This window comes from Mytilus edulis, chromosome 9 (assembly GCF_963676685.1).
Source record: "Mytilus edulis chromosome 9, xbMytEdul2.2, whole genome shotgun sequence".
NCBI lineage: Eukaryota > Metazoa > Mollusca > Bivalvia > Mytilida > Mytilidae > Mytilus > Mytilus edulis.
Genome location: NC_092352.1, coordinates 42,657,998 through 42,678,121, shown reverse-complemented (window position 1 = coordinate 42,678,121; position 20,124 = coordinate 42,657,998). Strand labels below are relative to the sequence as shown.

At 30.6% G+C, this 20,124-nt stretch overlaps 1 long non-coding RNA gene across 2 annotated transcripts; it reads right to left on the bottom strand.

Moving 5' to 3' along the window:
- Window positions 1-407: 407 nt before the first annotated feature.
- LOC139490327 (uncharacterized) lies at window positions 408-1,647 on the bottom strand. Of its 2 annotated transcripts, XR_011656284.1 has the most exons (3): window positions 1,520-1,647; window positions 1,091-1,169; window positions 408-526 (listed from the first exon to the last, which is right to left on the bottom strand). It is a non-coding gene; the product is annotated as an uncharacterized lncRNA (long non-coding RNA). The 2 variants fall into 2 exon arrangements; XR_011656283.1 differs by lacking the exon at window positions 1,520-1,647 and having other exon boundaries at window positions 1,091-1,492.
- Between the last annotated feature and the right edge of the window lie 18,477 nt (window positions 1,648-20,124).

Below are 20,124 nucleotides of genomic sequence, written 5' to 3'. Positions count from 1 at the left end.
ACTCAGAAAAATTTAAGTGCATTGAAATTCAGGGTTAATTTTCTACAACTGTCAAATTCAAGGGAATATTTTTTTAGGCCTACTTTCGTATGCAACCGGATGTGGCGTACCATGATTTGGTGGTATTACACCTAAAGAACACCTAAATATCAAATAAACTTAATGTAATTTTTTTCCCTCCAATTGCAAGTTATTTCAAGCATAACTGTAAAGTTTTGTCTCAGTCAGAGCTATAGTTTCAGAGAAAATCACTATAATGTAAGGCCATATCCTACGGCAATTTCAGTCTAATTTCTTCGAAAAATCCTCATTTCAGTGTATCATTATAAAATGCAGTGTTGACTACTATCTGATCATAAACTCATGATCTATGCATTCAAACAATTAAATAGAATACAAAAGACAACTTTAAGATGATAAACAATTTTATTGCACCTTTTAGAGTTCATTTGAAGGTCTGTTTTGGTCTGTTTTGGTCCATTTTTCCTCCTTCCTTCCTTTTTCATCAAAACTTGATATCTTTTGTCTAAAAATAAAACAAATGTGATTATTTACCCACAAAAATTAAATAAATATAATGTTAAATCAATAATTAAAGTGTTTTAGCTGAAAGAACTGTCTCTACAAATGTTAACAGTCTACACGGAAGTTTCTATAAGCCCTTATGTGTAACTCGAGTTTTTGGTCTGTTCGCCTAGTGTGACAAATAACGGTTCCCTTTCAGTCAATCATTTTTTGTTACTGGTATCAAGGTCTTTTTATTTACTCATAACAGTATATTTCTAATAGATTTATACAAAGAGTCAACTTTCTTGTATTTTACATTAAAAAATGGGGAAAAAGAGTAATAAAAAAATACCTCAAAATGTTTTAAAAAGGGTTATGTCCCTTGGAATGCTGGTACAAAAAATAATTGGTAAGAATTATAAAGTTTAAGTATGTGAGACTGGTATCTGATGTGTATAAATCCAGGGCAAATAAGTGTTTAGATGATTTATTGTCTGTACAAAATGTAGACGGCACAATGGCAAATTGTAAACTTTTGCGGCCAAAAAAAACAACAAAAAACATGATGATAGTTGATACTTACTTTAATGCTGAAGTGTCATCTGCAGACCAATTCACATATAAGATTTTTCAACAGAATGCTCTTCAGAACATTGTTAACACTGAAATAAAAAATTCACATGTTGTATAAACAAAACTGTAAGGGTAATTTAAAATTTAACACAGTAAACTAAATACAGCTTTGTCTGTCCACCCATTTGACTTAGAAAACACCCGTAAACCCCCAATTCAAGGCAATTTTACCTCAAACGTGCTTTCTATGTCTAAATCCATTCCGAATTGTCCATGTTTACAATGTATGAACTGGTTTATTTATAACTTTTAAAAATGAAAGTACAAAAAGGTCACGAGTGCACATATGGTTTCCCTAAATAGGTGTAATACCACCATTGATTTTTCCCTATTAGTCTTTGTTAAATTGACACTTTTAAAAAAATTGTACATTATTTACCTTTATTTCAACCAAAGAAATACTTTGCATGTGTAAAGTTTAATCCTTTCCAGTGATACAGTGAAAATTTCACACTACATTTCATTGCATATAAGAAAATAATCATCACCGGAAGTAAACAACCCAATTTTTACACTTGTGTTTACTGGTTACTTGCTTGGTATGCTATGTAACCTTAACGCTCCAGAATATTTTATAAGACGATCAAATAAAAAAAGAATGATGCATTCAGACATCCAACATACATATTTACGACTCAGAAAAATTTAAGTGCATTGAAATTCAGGGTTAATTTTCTACAACTGTCAAATTCAAGGGAATATTTTTTTAGGCCTACTTTCGTATGCAACCGGATGTGGCGTACCATGATTTGGTGGTATTACACCTCATACCGATGAATTTAGCAACAATATTCATTTGTGGAAATTTTGTACTTGCTAACATTGAACAAAAAATATTGATACATTGAATTGTAAAATTCAACATACAGTTAATTATGGTTTACACATCAAGGATTGAACTATGTCTAAATCGGGTTCTATCTCTCAAAGGTGTATTTAATGATAATTATTACGGTCCGTTCATATGTGTGATGTGTAGATAGTAATGTGGTGTGCAGCAATTCCGGTCAGAATTTAGACGTTAAATCCAATATATCGTGTCGGAATACGGCAAGGCTCATTACACGTTAAATATCTTTTGTTACAAGTCTTTGAGTGGTTCTTATATTGCCTATTGTAAGTAAAAAATATATACCAATATCTAGCATGGTATCCTCAAGTTTCCGAATTCATCCCCAGTACTTACTTAAAAATACGATTTATTGTTGATTTGTTGTATTACTTTATGTATCGTCTTGAACACGATATAAAACTCGTAAAATCCATCGGCAAAGAAAGTAGTGTAATAGTTTCGTAATAGAGTGAACTGTTTAAATGTTAATTCTTTCTAATTTCCACCATATCGTTATAGAGTATAACTGTATAAATGAAAATTCTTTCCAATTTACACGGTGTAAATTGTACAAAAGACAATAGACACAAACCCTAAAATGTTTACATTAAAAGTATAACATCGAATTCCCTATAGATATTTTGACAGAGCAAAAGTAGGCTAACTATTGGTTCGTAAATTATTACTTGGTTTACTTGTTCGGTAAAAAGTAAAAACACTTAAGAAAATGAGGATATTTTATCGTCAGGCCGAGGTTATGTAGCCTGAACGAATAACACAATTTCTATGTTTGCCTTCACACCATTGCATCAAGTTCAGTTTTCTTAAACATATTCCTAGTTGCTTCCAGACAATTTTGAAACAAACATTAAAAAATAAAAGTTTCATACATTTATCCGACTTTTGTATGTGACTTTTTAAGGTGGACCTTACATTGTACTAAGAATTTTACTTTTGTAAGATACATCCATTCTCAATTTTATTGAAAAAAAATTAAAACAAAAAACGTTTTGTTTGTACTAAAATTTTCTTTAACTCGCTTAATTTTATACGTTTGATTGATTACAATTATCATAAAGTATTGCACTAGTCTCGTTTATGCAAAATGGGTTAATTGTCTGATACATGTTATAGTTGTGTGTTCCGTTAAAATCAATATTTTAAGTTTTTAAGACCTGTGACTAAAAGTTGAGGTCTGAAAACAATTTTGAAAACATCAAAAAGGATTATGAGAAAAAAAATTAAGAACATTAAATGTAGACATGGTCATGTAACAAGCAAGGTTTGAGTGAGATTGAGAACATTTTATTAGCATTCAAATGTCACAAACAATTGCTTTTACATCCTAACAATACAAAATGCAATGAAGTTCTCTGTCAAGCATCAACTTTATTATTGGGGGACTTTCCCTTTTTATACCTTTAAATTTGAAATACAATATTTTAGTAGCCAGTTTTTCTCGGCAAAAAGAAGCCGGATTGTACGGAGAGAACCACCAACTTTCGACAAGAAAAATTACGTCCTATTCAGGATTCGAGTTGTATGCACCTGTCACTAGTAGTGTTGACAAACTAGAGATTGCTAATGGCGAACATGGTGAACTTCTTAGAGCTGTTGGCACCCGAGGACATCAGAAGCGGTAAGAATTATTAAATGAGTGTTTAGAAATAAATTTAAAACATTTAACCCTAAACAAATTATTCAATGGGATTAAAACATCTCAGTTTTTCTTATCCTTTGAATTAAATGATGCAAAATGAACTCAGAATCTGAAATCAGGAAGTCATTAGGTACAATCAAGCCACAACAAAATATGCATTTAGCAGACCAAAAGTCAAAAGAAACGAATTAGATTGAAAATAAAAAAATATTGATTATAATAATTGCAATTAACCAACTTATAAATTAAATCTGTGTAAAAGTTTCACTAAACCTGAATATACTTCACATTCATTTACTTTGGTAATTAAAGCCATTAAGCCATACAACGTTATTATGTTACAAAGAACAAAAATATAACATATCAACACATATCATGTTAAAAGGTACAAATATTTTAGTAACTGATTAAACTGGTATGATGAAATCAGTACAACGTTGATACATTATTAACAATGGAGTATATTCACATATAAACGTATTATGATGGTTTTTTTTTATTCCAATGTAAATGTTATAATCTATATTTTTATATGTATGAAACGATTCGATTTTACAAAACGATACGACGACGACGACGATGATGATGATAAAGAGGAGGAAGAGGAGTCCGTTTCGTCACAACGTCTGCAGAACGCAATTTATGCCATCGTATTTTAAAATAAATTCATTTTAAAATGATTTGTTTCAGGTTTGATTCGAATAAGGATAAGAAATATGACTTTAAATCAAACCTATCAATACGTATACAGAATTCAAAACATTAAGTGAGAATCAAGTGTTGATGAAATGAAATTAAAAAAACATCTCCTGATCATCGTTTTTATTATGTTTGTCTCACCTATGGCACGTCATTTTCCTTTACGTTTCAAATCGGCAAAAGATAAAGTATAGTTGTGAATCCGAAAGACTGACAGTTTCTGTAAGTGAATTACAAAAAACCCGTGACTGTCTTTAAGATAAGTATCTATACACATATTTTGACAAAACAGAATCAGGTCAACAGATTCAATTCTGCAGTAAGAATTAATAGATCTTTACATTATGACCATGTTATAAGAATTTTAAAACTCAAAATTGATTATTTGATACACATCGTTTTGTGATTATTAACTTTGCAAATTGGTCAAATTATATAAGTCATGATTCTTGAGAACTTTCATTGGTTGTTAAGTTTCCTTTTCCCAGAAATATATTTGGGTTGACAACAATCGAAAATCAGTAATAGCCGCGATTATTCAAATTGGCCCTGTAGATTTGTAATGTCATTGTCTTAATGTCCTGATAGTCTCTGTGATTGACCAATTTGACACGGACAGTTTTATACTTAAGGATGTACTTCGGTAAGGTTTAGGATTTTGTTGGCAGATTTTCGGACTTGTGTTGTTTTCCTACAATACAATGTAAAATATTTTGCCCAATAACCACCATGTTTCTTTAATATCAGATTTAAATAGTTCATGAAAAGTCATTTATAAAAAAATGTGCAGATCCTAGACTTCTTTTTTTCAATTTGAGACCTAAAAGAATACTTATGCAAACAAAATGTAAAGCCTTTTTGCACCATTTACTAGTGTCGAAAAGGAGCTCAATGATCTATCAATATTAAAAGAATTATTTCTTTTTAACTAATGCTCTTCCGACGTTGGTATCAATTTCAAATTCTAGAGTTGTACACCCTTAATGCACTAGACTGGTTAATTGGTTAATAAGTTTAATAAGCTTATTGAATATAAGCTTGAACGCTATAAACGTTCTTACGAAAAACGTCAAAATTCTAATTGTTTATGGGAAACGTCATGTTACGCTCATTAAAAACAATACCGTACGCAATTTCTTAGCCAGTTACGTTCGATCGAATCAGCAGAAGCATATAGCAAATAAGGGAAATACATTTGAAAATTAATAAGAGCAATCTGAGTGTGCACAAATTTTGAAATCGAATGCCTTAATTAGATCATTTGTTTTACGCCTTGGATTTAATAAAGTAATACTATCTTATTGATTAATTGTGGCATTTACAAATATAAAACTTACAAATTAGTGGTAAGTTGTAAATTATGATTAGAATTAAATTTTTCATTTTTTATCACATACTAGAATTGATAAAAGCTGTCATCTGTCTCTACATGATTGATGGCTCTCCATAAAGTTTGAAGAAATAATATTAATTTTAACATAAATTCTCATTCTTATTGACAAGCGGAATGAAAAATTATGAAAAGAAGATAGCAAGACTGAAAGCCAAACAATAAATGATCAGATAGCCTGTTGGTGTTCTGTTAATTAAACTGTAATATATTATATTTTTTAAAACTGCAAGCATTTTATAGATTTCGCACACTTGATACATCAGAACGAACCAAAAATGCTATGATACATGTAGCTGGTACCTTAAATTCAATAAGTTTGTTGATGAAAAATGCTCTTAATGTCTATGCTTTTGTTCTCGGAACATCGTTTATGAACTGTCACGGTGATTTGAAAAACTCAATAATGATACATACCAGTATTAATATTTAGTATGTCAGAAAAAAGTAAAATCACAAAAATACTGTAATCCGAGAAAAATTCAAATAGGAAGGTCCCTTATCAAATAGCAAAACCTCACACACATCAAACGAATGGATAACAATCGTCATATTCCTGACTTGGTACAGACATTTTCTTATGTAGATTACATATTCTTGTTTTGTGTAGTTGGGTTGTTGTTTTAAAATTAATTTTATATCTCATTTTTCCATGGTACATGTACTAATGTTATTCTAAGTCTTATTTTCGATCAATATTCGAGTACATGCCGGGTACTGAACAAAGGCATATAAGTATGTGGTGTTAATCCTTGTTTTATGAGTACAAAATCTTCTAATGTTATCTTGAAACTAACATTGAAAGGTTAAACGAAAATGTACGTCACTTCAGTGATGATCACGGCAAAATATTGAGGAACATATAAATTTAATACAAACATTTAAGAGCAGATATACTTTGTATCAAATAATATAGCGCAAGCTGTTCACTCAATAAGATTTAAACTACAATAAAAGTTAAATAATAATGAACAGCAAACATACATTTATATGGGACGCTTGACTCTTTGCGTTTCTTCTATTTTAAGGAAGAACAAAAAGAAGTTAGATGTATCCTCTTATTTTTCTCGGAGTTCATTTTTTTTGGTGATATATGACGTTTTCTCGCTCAATAAAGACAAAAGTATTTTACTGCTGTTGGAAGTTATTGATCGATTTAAGTGAAGCAAATCATGGTTATAAACAAAAACTAAAGGTATCACATGACTATTAGAGGAAGCAAAACGGTACAGAGACACTGAACTGCTACAAAAACAAAAGCCAACAAACAAAAATAGGCTATGTGATAGCAACTGCCATATTCTTGACTTGGTAAAACAGATGTTAATTTTTGCATTGAACCTTGTTTTATGGATAGCCAAACCTTCAGCATCTATAGTAATGTTAAAAATGCCGTTTTAAAAGACAACATAACATGACAATAACATAGTACAAAGACATTAACCATCAAAACCAAGGAGTAACAAAGACTAAGAAAACCAAAGGACATTTACATCAAACGTTATAAAAAATAAATAAGAAACAACACGAACTCCACTAAAATCCGGGAGTGAAATCAGGTGCTCCGGAAAGGTAAGCATTTCCTGCACCGTATACGGCACCCGTATTAATACAAGAATACGCAGAACAGAGAAATACATGAATAAATAATATTATAGTGCACTTCAACATGTAAACTACAGAATAACACCAACTGAAATTAATTTACGATATAAATATAGTACACATATATAGCATGATAGAATTAAGAACTGTGCGTCACACGAATGTATCAACGCACATTACAAAAGAGACTTCACAGGTACATTTCTTAAAATGGTGTTATTTGTAGTATTTAGATAGTTAACAAAAATGGTGAATATGTTGAACGAATCAATTCCATCGAAGTACAGAAATAAGATACATAAATACAGGTAAGACTACCTCATATCTTGACGTACATCTAGAATTGACAATTAGGGGCGGTTCGTAACAAAACTTTTACGGAACAGAGAGGATTTCAGCTTAATAATCGCTATGTCATGTATGTATCAACATTCAAGCAGCGCCAATAACGAAGTATATATCTCCCAGCTCATCCGAATTGTCATAACCTGTTGATTGGTGATCTGTACTATTGATATCAAATCATTTAAGTTAAAATGATGTGCAAATTCAATTTTACCAGATGACAGACCAAAATTATTATTTTACACTCAATAAGAAGTTCAATTGCAGACAATACAATTTAACGAATAAACTGGTATAAAAGTTTGTCTTCAGCTTGCACAGAAATGTTTTTGATATATCATTAAAAGTAACGGAATTGGTAATTAAATCGTTTTTCATACAATCGCAGTGAGGCGATATCAGTATTTATAGCAATTAAAATTTATAAATTAAAAGCTCTTGTATAATGATCATATCGCAACACATTGAATTGAAAGTATATTTTTTTTTCTAGATAATTTCAGTTTATATTGGAGACAACATACTATGATTATATAGATAGGAGTGTTATTATATATCAACAAACATGCAGGTTGCGGCTATGAAACAATAAACAATAATTTAATTTTGGATGTAACGCGTCTTCTGATTGGCTGACGTTATTTTGTTATCAGCCCATAGACATAATTTAGTCATGTGACCGTGACGTCATTAACGTTTTTTCGTGGTTTTCTACGGTTTCCAATGGAATTTAGAATTAAATTATAAAAAATTACTGTAATATTTTTTCTGTCTATTCGAAATAACAGTGTGCACCAATTTTTTTCTGTTATTTCTTCATAGACAGAAAAAATACTACAGTTATTCCTTAACTAAAGTATATAATTGATGCTTTTTACACAGGGCAGTCATAAAATTTGAAAAACACTAAAACCACATTGTGAATACATTAAAAAGTACATGATAAAACACAAAAAACAATATAAGAACTTTTTGTGTACTCAAATGGAAGAGAAGGCTTCTACAATCCCTGTTTTCTATTTTTGACCGATCGTACAATTAAACTCCCCCCCGACAATACACCATATTTTTTTTTACTTTGCCGATAGTTTTGAAAAGTGTACAGTATAATAAGTGGTAAATACAAAATTTGAACGCATACAATCATAATTCAGTATTGCTGTATGATAAAGCAAACTTTATAAAAGTAACGGGCAATCGGATATATAAGAAATCCATTCCGTTCTTTAATTATAACTTCGTTGCCGACTATAGATCTTTGGTTAACAATGATATTATTCAAATAATATGCCTTTTATAATTTTTAACATTCCTGTCATTCAGGTTTGGGTTACATGGATTATCTAGCTTCAAACTATCTCATTAATACAAATGGCTTTTTATCTCACATACAACAATTATGAACAATGAAAAAGCTAGACGTGGCTTCCTTTTTATGCATCATACACATCCAAGCGTACGTACAACTTTACAATTGGTTATCTGCTGGATGTGAGAAACCAGGTGATTACAAGATTTTTACACTCAAACATTGGATGTAGTTTTATATAAAATATTTCACCTGATAACAAATATAACTGACTCTCATACAAGTTAATTTATGATACAGTATAATCATGATAATCTTTAATATTTTAGTTCATTAATCATGTTGCAATTTAAATATCGCCGAAACAGAAGTGTATTGTATCGCGTATCCAAGTGTTCTCATAGCCTTGAAAAAAAGAACTAGTTGAGGTAAAAACTATTTTAGTTCAACGTCTATAGAACATCTCTTAAACAAGAAGTGTTGCATCTTTTTTTTAAAAATATTAATACATATGCCTTATCTGAACTTAGCAACGATTTTGCATTATTGCAAAGTCTTGTTAGGCGGACGTTGTAACTGTGAAACATGATTTACGAGGTAATGACATGAATTTATGAATTAGTCGATTGTTAGATGCATAGTTATACAAGTTATTGATATTACATCAGAGTGATAAAAGATTAGGCATGTGTTTATATGTGAACGATGACGTATGAATGAGGTTTTCCAAGCTATTCTAGATTATCGTTCACTGTTAAGTGTATATCCGCTGCTTTGAAACGGTTTGATTTATTACAAGCAAAAACAGTTTCATTATTTTCTGCTAATCACTTAAGTATCTTTTTCACTTTGCTTTTAGAAAATGCAACATGTCAGATTTTACTTCACACATTTACTACCTTGATCTTTTCTGTAAAAGGAACACATTACTAATTGTTAGAGGTATGTTTTGCAGCTATGTATAAATAAAATGTACTGCAGCAGTAAACAACCAAAAAAAAAAAAAAACTGCGTAGTACTCAGAAATATACCATAATTTTATTTCTGAACTAATCCATGTTATTAGTTTAAGCCAAAAAGCGACATTTGAATTGAAATAAGAATTAGACAGCCTTTGCTTAGTTGAACTGTTAATAATCTTAGATAAAAAAAATAGATTAGATACATGTTACTGAGAAGGAGCACATTGCAAATAACTCATAGGTGATAAAATATTTTGCACTTGAAAGAGTTTCAGTAAGCTATATAACACAATTCATTTGTAATTACGATTTTAACTTCAAGACGTCTAATGTGTTTCAGATTGCATTAGTGTTCGTTTCTCAGAAACTGTTAACTTTATAATACTTGTATTTTACATAATAAAACAGAAGTTCAAGTGAAACTATATCAAATATGATATTAACAATAAGGCAAGCTCAAAGTACTTAATTATCTAATTACTACTACAATTAATTATTAATTAGTATTATAATTTTAACTGTTATTAATATAAGTGAAATAAGTCATACAAATTTAATCTTGAATTTCATCACAATTCTTTCTGTATTTTCAGAATACGTTTTAGAAATACAAATGTGACGTCACTTTGGGCATTGCATTGACTATGGTTTACAGGGCTGTGATTTTGTAATGTATTCGTTTTTATTCTATAGCTAGTTACCACTTCAGTGTAATCATGCATATCTCTTATACAGTCATTTTACAAAATTTACTGTTTGCAAAACTATGTATTATTCTTGATAATTATGTTGGTTTTGTCCAAGGCGGATAAAACTGGCCTCACAACTTTTTGGAACTTTTGGTCCTCGGCGATCTTCAACTTTGTAGTTGTAATGGCTTTCACACTTTTTTCATCTGAGCATAGTTTTGTGTAGAAGTAGCGCGCGTCTGTCGTATACAAATATTTTTTAACCTGTTACCTTTTGATGGCTATTATTCGTTTGTTTCTCTGTCCTATATTTTCTCGCATTTGTCTGTTTATTTATTGTAACCCTGTTGTGTAATGTTGTCATTTTAATGTTATAATTACACTGTCATTACAGAGGGAGGTTTGCAGGTTCAACCCACCATTTTTTCATAAAATGGCCTGGACCAAGTCAGGAAAATGGCCATTGTTACATTATAGTTCGTTTCCGTGTGTGTTACATTTCGGTGTTGTGTTTCTGTTTTGTCGTAGTTCTCTTATATTGGATACGTTTCCCTCAGTTTAAGTTTGTAGCCCGGATTTGTTTTTTCTCTATCGATTTATGAATTTTGAACAGCGGTATACTACTGTTGCCTTTTTCAAACTGATAAATAATGTGAAAATCGTAACATCCTACAATCTAAGAAACAGGGGTGATTGTGCTTCGGAGTAGACTTCACACGTCAACGTCATTTTTGCTAGATGTACAGAACCGATCTTTTGTAACAACTGAGGCAACGAAATAAGCTAATACAATACAGGCAATATTTTAGGCTTATTTTAAACTATAACCTATATAGATTTATTTCATAACACATATATTACCATTAATGCCTCCGCAGTATGCCCCCCCCCCCCCGCAGTTAAACTATTCTATGGTAGGACGTTCTTGTACTTGATCAACCTAAAGAAGTCGAATAAAGCTTACTATCGCGACCGAATGTCCTACCACATAACAAGTATCCTGTAAGTATCCTGTCGAAAATTATATATTCCGGAGTCAAAAGTCGATAATAAAAAGATAGCCTAGTGAATTAAATTCCATTAGCGAGGTTCATCGACAGAACAATACAACAGTGTAAAATACTCAAGGTACAATATATTAGTTATGTACGTGAAGAACTACCCAGAATTTACCGGAAGTATAACAATAGACGTGAAAAGTACAAGTTTTAACAAATTACAGAAAAGTGCATTTTTATTAAATAACAGCTTAAAACATAACGTGTTTTATAAAAAAAATGTCTTAACATATTTCGTAATTTTGTTTAAGAACGAATGACGTAAACTGCTTTAAACATCTTAACTAAACTGTTAAACAGAGATGGGGTAATCGTAATCTGTAATCGTAATCGATTGTAATTGATTACATTTTTTCCAGTAATCGACAGTAATCTGTAATCGAAGACATTTTCGATTACATGTAATCGTAGTTTAATCGATTACAGCAAAAATTATGTTGTAATCATCGATTACTTTTCGATTACATTTCGATTACTTTAGTAAAATAGTTTCATGAAATATAACCTTTTTTTAATGAAAATATGTATGTATTCAGCACTTTGTAGTACAGATAAAATAGAATGTATTAATATGACTTAAGAGTTTATCAACTGTCTTTAATTTCTATCTATTGTCTCATGCTGCATTATGATCAACCAGATCCTCTACCCAATTTTACTTAATAACTAGCTTTTGAAACAAATGGATTTATGTGCTTTTCAATAATTCAAGACCTTTTATATATAGAATAGGAATATTCATATGGTTCATTTGATAATTCACACACAGGGATAAACCTATCTGGGATAGTTGTACCTTTTAGGGTATTTGTTAACAACCAATAGTGCAATAAACTGAATAATTATTAAAAAAAAAAAAAGAATAGGAATATAGATTTGAAATAAGAAAATAGATTTAAAATAAGAAATATGTCTTAAGTTAAGTTCTGTTCTACATTAAAGTAGTAAGCTTATTTGTATTAAAATTCATTTAAGCATAAAAGAGTTCTGTACAACATTAGAGTAGTAAGTTCATTTGTATTAAAATTTCTTAAAACACAATTTTCATTAAGAGTTGGGATTTAAGCTCAAAATAGACAAACAGTTGATTCCTTATAAAGTTACGATATATATAAAAATTAAGAAAGTACACAAAATCCTTTTGACAATGAACCAATGGCTATCCATTGAAATTCTTTTCAGAAACAGATACATGTATCCCATTTTGACACTATATATATATATTGTTTAAAATTTGATTAAAGAATACAAAAATCTGAACAAACTTCTTGTCTTCACCAATCAGAGGATCAAAGTCTTCTAATCAATAATATACAGACTTTGTTTTCATTTCAATTATGTCTAATTAAGATAGAGATTTACATAATTTTGCCCCAGGTTATATATTGTACTCCATTGGCAGTTTTCTAACCTGTAAATAGGGTGTATATCCAAATAAAAGGATTAATTAAATACCATTATAAATTTTGATCTTTAAAATTAGCTGAACAAATTCCAACATTGTAATTGCCTATGTCAAAATATACCTGTTGTAATGCATAAAAACAAAAAAAGCTAACTAAAGTCAGTACGAAAGCAATTTTTTTTATGAATAATTGAGTGATGCAGTGATGTCATCTCTCATTCATGTTGAAATTCAAAATGTCAAGATTTTTTGAAATATTTCTGATTCTCAGTATTCAGAGATTCCATCTACAAAACACTGTCAACTTATATTTTGGAAACAATGCTTTAAATGCTGTATTTGGTCAAGTTCTAAATTTCCACTATACAAACGTTGAGCAACATAATTGTATTTAAACTTACTTTATTAATTTAAAAAAAATATTTAAGCATGTAATTGACAGTAATCGAAAAGTAATGTAATTACTTTTAATAAAGTAATCGGTTGCAAATCCTTCATGTAACTAATCGATTACATTTGTCAGTAATCGTGCCCATCCCTGCTGTTAAACGAATTACTTTAAGCGGATTCTCAGTGAAGAAACAGAAAATTGGCAATTGATTCGAATATTCCCCCAAAATACTATTATACTTGTTTATATCATGATAAGTAATATACCTAAAGTTGCGGTAAACCGCACTACAATGGTTAAAGTTTGGACAACAATAAAAACGTCTAGACTGGTAAGAAAGCATTTCCTGGATTGGTAATTAAAGAGTCACTCCATTTTACTTTCATTGTCTAATGATTCCACTACAATTGTCCAAAAAGCAATCTATTAAAGGACGTGACATTTAAGCGTGAGGTAGAGAATGTAATTAAATGTCATTTGATTCTATCTTTATCTGTAAAACTAGTTGCTTGTAAAGTACAAATGTAAATCATGTTCTGTAAAACATTGACAATGGCTCTTTATATTGCTCACAATAATATACAACATTTGACTGATTTTTGATGTTGTTAATATAATTAATACTGATTTGTTAATTTGCCATAGAAATCAAGAGTCGATCAAAGTCGTTAATACTTTTTTCACATACATGTACATGCATCCATGTTTTTATTGTGTCACTTACATTTACCCCAAATATGACATTTCCATTGATATATATATATAAGATCAAATAGTTTGCTTGTTATCCAATAACCTAGTAGTGGTAACATCTGTTGTTATTATCTGTGGAAAAAATATAATTTGAAGGTGGTGACTAAAACGAACTTTTTCGGCACACTGCACTGATATGATGAAATTACATTATATACACTTTTATTGACCGTTGTGATACTAGGATTGCATTTCAATGTTTTCAACTGGCATCCGGCCAAAGTGCTACTTTAAATGCAAAATGAGACCAAACTTATAAAAAATCTGAATTACTTTTTTTCCTAATAACTAATAAGTTATTATATGTTATTCATAATACATCAATAGTAGCCGCTCTGCTTTTAAAAAAAAACTTTCTGTCAATTATCATCGTACAGAACTGTCTATTTGAGAACCAAATGAATCAGGTTTTTGTATGAATATACAGATTTGGGTCAGAAAATGTATGAAACTTTCATCAGTTCGGTGAATATTTGGAGTGAAACAGTACGGCTTATTTGAATTGGGCAACACTTAGAAATTTACAAATTTAAGCATCATACATGATAACAATACTACAGTATAATGCTGTTCTGTACATCTTTACTATATCAAGTTTAAAAGAAAGGTACTATAAAATTTAATTGTTTACAAAAACATTCAGTAATTACTTCGTGTGTTATTTATATTATGTTTTAAAAATATCTAATAATTTTACATTAAAAGCCTTCTGAAAGCACTTTTCAGCTTATATTTCTTTAACAAAAAGGGAACTAGACGTTTTAAATATCTAGTTTTGGGCAGGAATTCGGCTTACTTTGTGAAAAATCATACAGAGTCAAGCACGAAATACACTGACGAGGATATCACTGCCATGCTGGACTTTTTAATTGACAACATATTTGTTAAATTTGGAGGTTTGGTTTTCCAACAGACTATTGGAATTCAATGGGTACCAATTGCGCTCCTCTACTTGCAGATTTGTTTTTGTATTCCTATGAAGCAAAATTTATCCAAGAGCTTGTACAGAAAGGAGAAAAGAAATTAAACCAGTCTTTGAATTTCACCTTTCGGTATATTGATGATGTGATCACTTACATTTAATATATCCAAGTGAACTCGAAATTTAAGATACTACCTACACAGGTAAATATGCTTCATATTTAGACATTTTTCTCGAAATGACTACTGATGGTAGGTTGAATACCAAAATTTATGACACGCGATGATTTTAATTTTCCTATAGTCAACTTTTCATTTCTGTGTAGCAACATCCCAGCGGCACCAGCATATGGAGTATATGGAGTATAGACGATGTGTCTCAATACAATTGATACGTTGATTTTGTTGAACGAGGAATACTGCTTTCTCAGAAGTTGCTAAGACAGGGCTATGAATCAATCAAATTAAGGTCATTACTCAAGAAGTTTTACGGTCGCCCGCATGAGCTGATTGGCCATTATGACAAAAGTGTGTCAGAAATCATATCTGATATTCTTCCACAGTCATAATAACCTTCCATCATTACCGAACAAAGAAATAACAAGACGAGTGTTGTAGACGGTGCAGGAAATGCTTACCCTTCCGGAGCACCTGATGTCACTCCGGTTTTTAAAATGTTTTAGTGGAGTTCGTGTCGTTTCTTATTAAATTTTATAACTGTTGATGTCAATTTCCTTTGGTTTAGTGGGTCTTTGTTTACTCCTTGGTTTTGATTGTTATTGTCTTCTCTCTTACAGTTTACAAAAGGAGATTATTACAATATGCAAGTTTTCTTGCGACCATTATAAACTCACCTTTTTTATTGTAATGTTAAGTTATTACTAAATAAATAATTGAAATGGGTAGAGAGGTACAAATTTGCAATATTGAGTTCACCAGTTGTATTGCTAATGGGCTTTTAGCATTTACTACATTTGGTATGTCATATTTCATTTAAAGATAAAATCATAAGATTATTTGAGGGCGGATCCATGGTGAAATAGCCATATTACCTTTACTGTCCATATAATTGAGGAAAACAACATTATTCATGGTATAAATTTGGGATTGTTTAATAAATATATTAGACAGTTCATCAAGACGATCATAATTAAAAGTTTAAAGAAATTACCAGCTTGGTATACATTGTGCTGAGACATGTAAGAGCTGTTAAAACATGGATAATGATACTTCTTCTATGTACTAGAAGCAATTGAATGACCGTACAAACTGTTTGTACTACATTATAATAACAACAACTAAATTGATATGCTAAAAGCTTTGTTTGTTAAAAAATCTCTTAACAAAGTAGTTAAACACCATTTAATGCAACGAGATATATCATTTTTCTGTTTTAAAAATGATCTCGAGGACAATGCTCTATCGAGACAAATAAACAAACAATGATTGATGTAAAACAATGCCATAAATAAGGACGAGTGTAAAAAGACATGTCTAAGAAACAAAAAAGAAAAGCACGTTACAGCTTTAGCAATACATGACCCTTTCCCTCTCAGTCGTACATATCTTCGTACATAGGTATTATGGCATACTGTGTGATGTACTATAATGCAATGAATGATCAGCCAGGCTAAGATTTATGGCTTTATCCTTGTTTAACTGCATCGAGATGACGATGTTTGTCTCCGTATAGAAATAGTGTTCGTATTAAAGGAACAATTAACATAACATGTATAACTGAAACTGAAATAAGTTCTTTTTGTAAATATGGTTGTTCTTTATTCTTAAAAGTTATATATTGCATCTTGCAAATACAAAATCTCTGTGTATATAGGTCATGTTAAGTACCAAATTTATACATTACAGTAAAACCCATTAAACACAATAGCATCTGCTTAAAACGCTCCTAGTTTAGAAAAAGACGTGAAAAACGTAACATAGACCAGCACAGATCTGCCAGAAACATCTGAACAGTACATTACTATCGCGTATTGGACGATGCCCGAAGTATCTGAAAGTATGATTAAAGTACTATTTTATAATAAGCTCTTACTGTACTCTTACCGGTCGTTTTACTTGTGAGCAGATGTCATTTTGAAACAATCTTATGCATCGCCTAAAGTATATTAGTTAATTATATATCATTGTGCTCTGTTTCAATTTATCCATATAAGAATGAAATGTGATATGACTACAAATAAGGAAACGTTCCATTAACACCAAATGGTGTTGACATTAATAGCTTTAGGTTACCTTTCGACATACACATAGAAACAAAACCCATACTGCATACCAAGTTATCAAAGTCAACAATATGACAAAATGACAAACTATTTAATCGAAAATCAAAATAAATTTATGTATGTATGAAACATTCCCTGAGGCCTTCATCATTGTTCATGATATATATCAGCAAATGACAACCACTGAATAACAAGCGCCTGACTTTTGACAGGCATAAACAAAATGCGCGGTTACACAACTTTTCCTAGGACAGCTTTGTTAAATAAAAGCATAAGTACACACAATAAAAATACGTAATTTTACTTACAAGACCAGTTAGCAAAAATTTAAAATTACAATGTAACAGTCTGAAGGTACTCGCAGTGAAACCCAACATGATTAAAACTGAGAATGGATATATTGAAAAGATTGATTAACTGCTGCAGTTTTCTGAAAAAAAAGCAAAAACATTTTATTAAAAATAGATATAGGAAGATGTGGTGTGAGTGCCAATGAGACAACTCTCCATCCAAATAACAATTTATAAAAGTAAACCATTATAAATGCCGGAAATTCAATTTCATTTAACAACATGCATGTGTGTGTAAGTAAGGATACTAGATACCTCGTGATACCCGATTGTTTTTACAAACACTTACACACATCTACTACTCATTATGCGTTCATTTTGCTAAATATTCATCCAATACAGGAATTTGTAAAAGTACAAATTTATACAGTAGGTTAAAACTTCTTCGAATAAAAAATGTCTTATTTTAAGTTGCAGAGACAATAGCTAATAATTTTCCTAATGTTGGGCTGTGATATTTTCAGAAACGGGAAATTTTAAAAATGCACACCGATTTGTGTCTTTTCTCCGATTGGACCTTTCGATGACTAGAAAAAAACCAGCTCAGAATTCCTGTGTAAGCATGAAGTATTATTGTTGATCCTGTTCAGTAAATAAGCTCATAACAAAATGTTAAAATCATTTTCAGCAGAAGGATGTTTGGAATGCTAAACGGAAATGGCCTCAGCCAAATTTAGTCTCATAATTTTTAATGAGATATTAACATCGGTAATATAAACAACTATTGTCTAAATTTAGCAAGTATTAAATTGCATTAATCGTTCATGAATACAAATCAAGGTAAGACACAAAAACCGAAAGAGCCGCATAATCTATAATAGGAACGATAACGGGTCCTAATAATAATAATCGTCTTCTGCTATTTATCGTATTCCTAATTGCGAATCCACACTCAATCAAAATTTCATGGTCGGTGAAAGGATGACTTTTTTTTGTATATAAGACTGCAAACAAATTTTACTAGCAGATTGACACACATATACAGTATATTGGTCAACCAGTCCTTGATGCAAACTTATGTAGTTTTGAGTTAAGTCGTTGTTCCTATATAAAAGAGGGACGAAAGATACCAGATGGACAGTCAAACTTAAAAATCGAAAATAAACTGACAACGCCATGGCTAAAAACGAAAAAGACAAAAAGACAAACAATAGTACACATGACACAACATAGAAAACTAAAAAATAATAAGCACTAAAAACTTAGGTCCGACATTTTGTTTTGTAAAAAGCAAAACCTTGCACTCAATTGTTTGTTGTTTTGTTTTCAAATATTCTTTGCTCTCCCAAATGCCTTTATCCTTCATTACCATTAAAGTAAATAATGTTAAGTTGTTGAAAAACCTCGCCTGCAAAAGGTCAATCTATTATGATTACGTTGACTGTTTTTAAGATCTTGTCTTATCATTATGTTTACTCCATTTCAATTTTTCTTTTGTCTCTGTAGTATTAGATATCTAGGTACAAGATTTAGAGTTTTATCTTTTATCCTATTTTGAGCTTTATTATGTCCCCTCTAGGCTGTTGAAATTTTAATGAGTAGGATGGAAAAGGGATACATATATACTGATAACTATTTGTTATATTTATTAAAGACATTGCAATTTAAGGAACCAGGCTTCTATGGAAGTTTTTATATATCAGATTTGTTTTAATCATGCATATACTTTTAATTTAATGTATTTAGGCCTTTTGAGTTAACTTGAAAATGTTAACACCTACAAGTTTCCTCTTTTAAAAGACAGCTGAATACAATTTCCTGTTGTAGCTGATTAGCATTTGTTTCTCAGTTGTACAAATACACAAACATTGTGTCTTTAAGATATATGCTAATGATAGAAAAATATAATTGAGGGAGCGTCGGATAAGTTACATAGGAAAAAAACAAGGACGTCAAAATTAATTGTTTATTTATGAACTAGCAGCGTTGCAGCTTTACATTCACACTTGTTTCAATATACTAACATGAATCAATCCCTTTGGCTTGTCTAGCACAGCGAAAGTGTGTAACTATTAGCAATGATTGATGAATAGTTTGGTAATCAATTGTTACAACAAATTATTACACCAATAACATCGTGTTTTTAGGAAAACTTCTCCATATTTTTATTGTGTTTTAATTTGTATAATAGATAATGCAAATGATTTTATGTCCTACAGTATTTGTCTATTTACGTATTTCTGAAAAAGAAACCATTTTCTCTAATTTGTGTGCCAAGGTTCACATTTCTTAATCGGTGTGATAAAATATTTCTCCACACTAGTGAAATATCTGTTCTCTGCAAACGATTGGTCGAAATTTAATTGTGACGTCAAGTTTTCTTGCTTTCTTCTGCATTTTCCTATTGTGACGTCATTTAAAAAGCAACCATG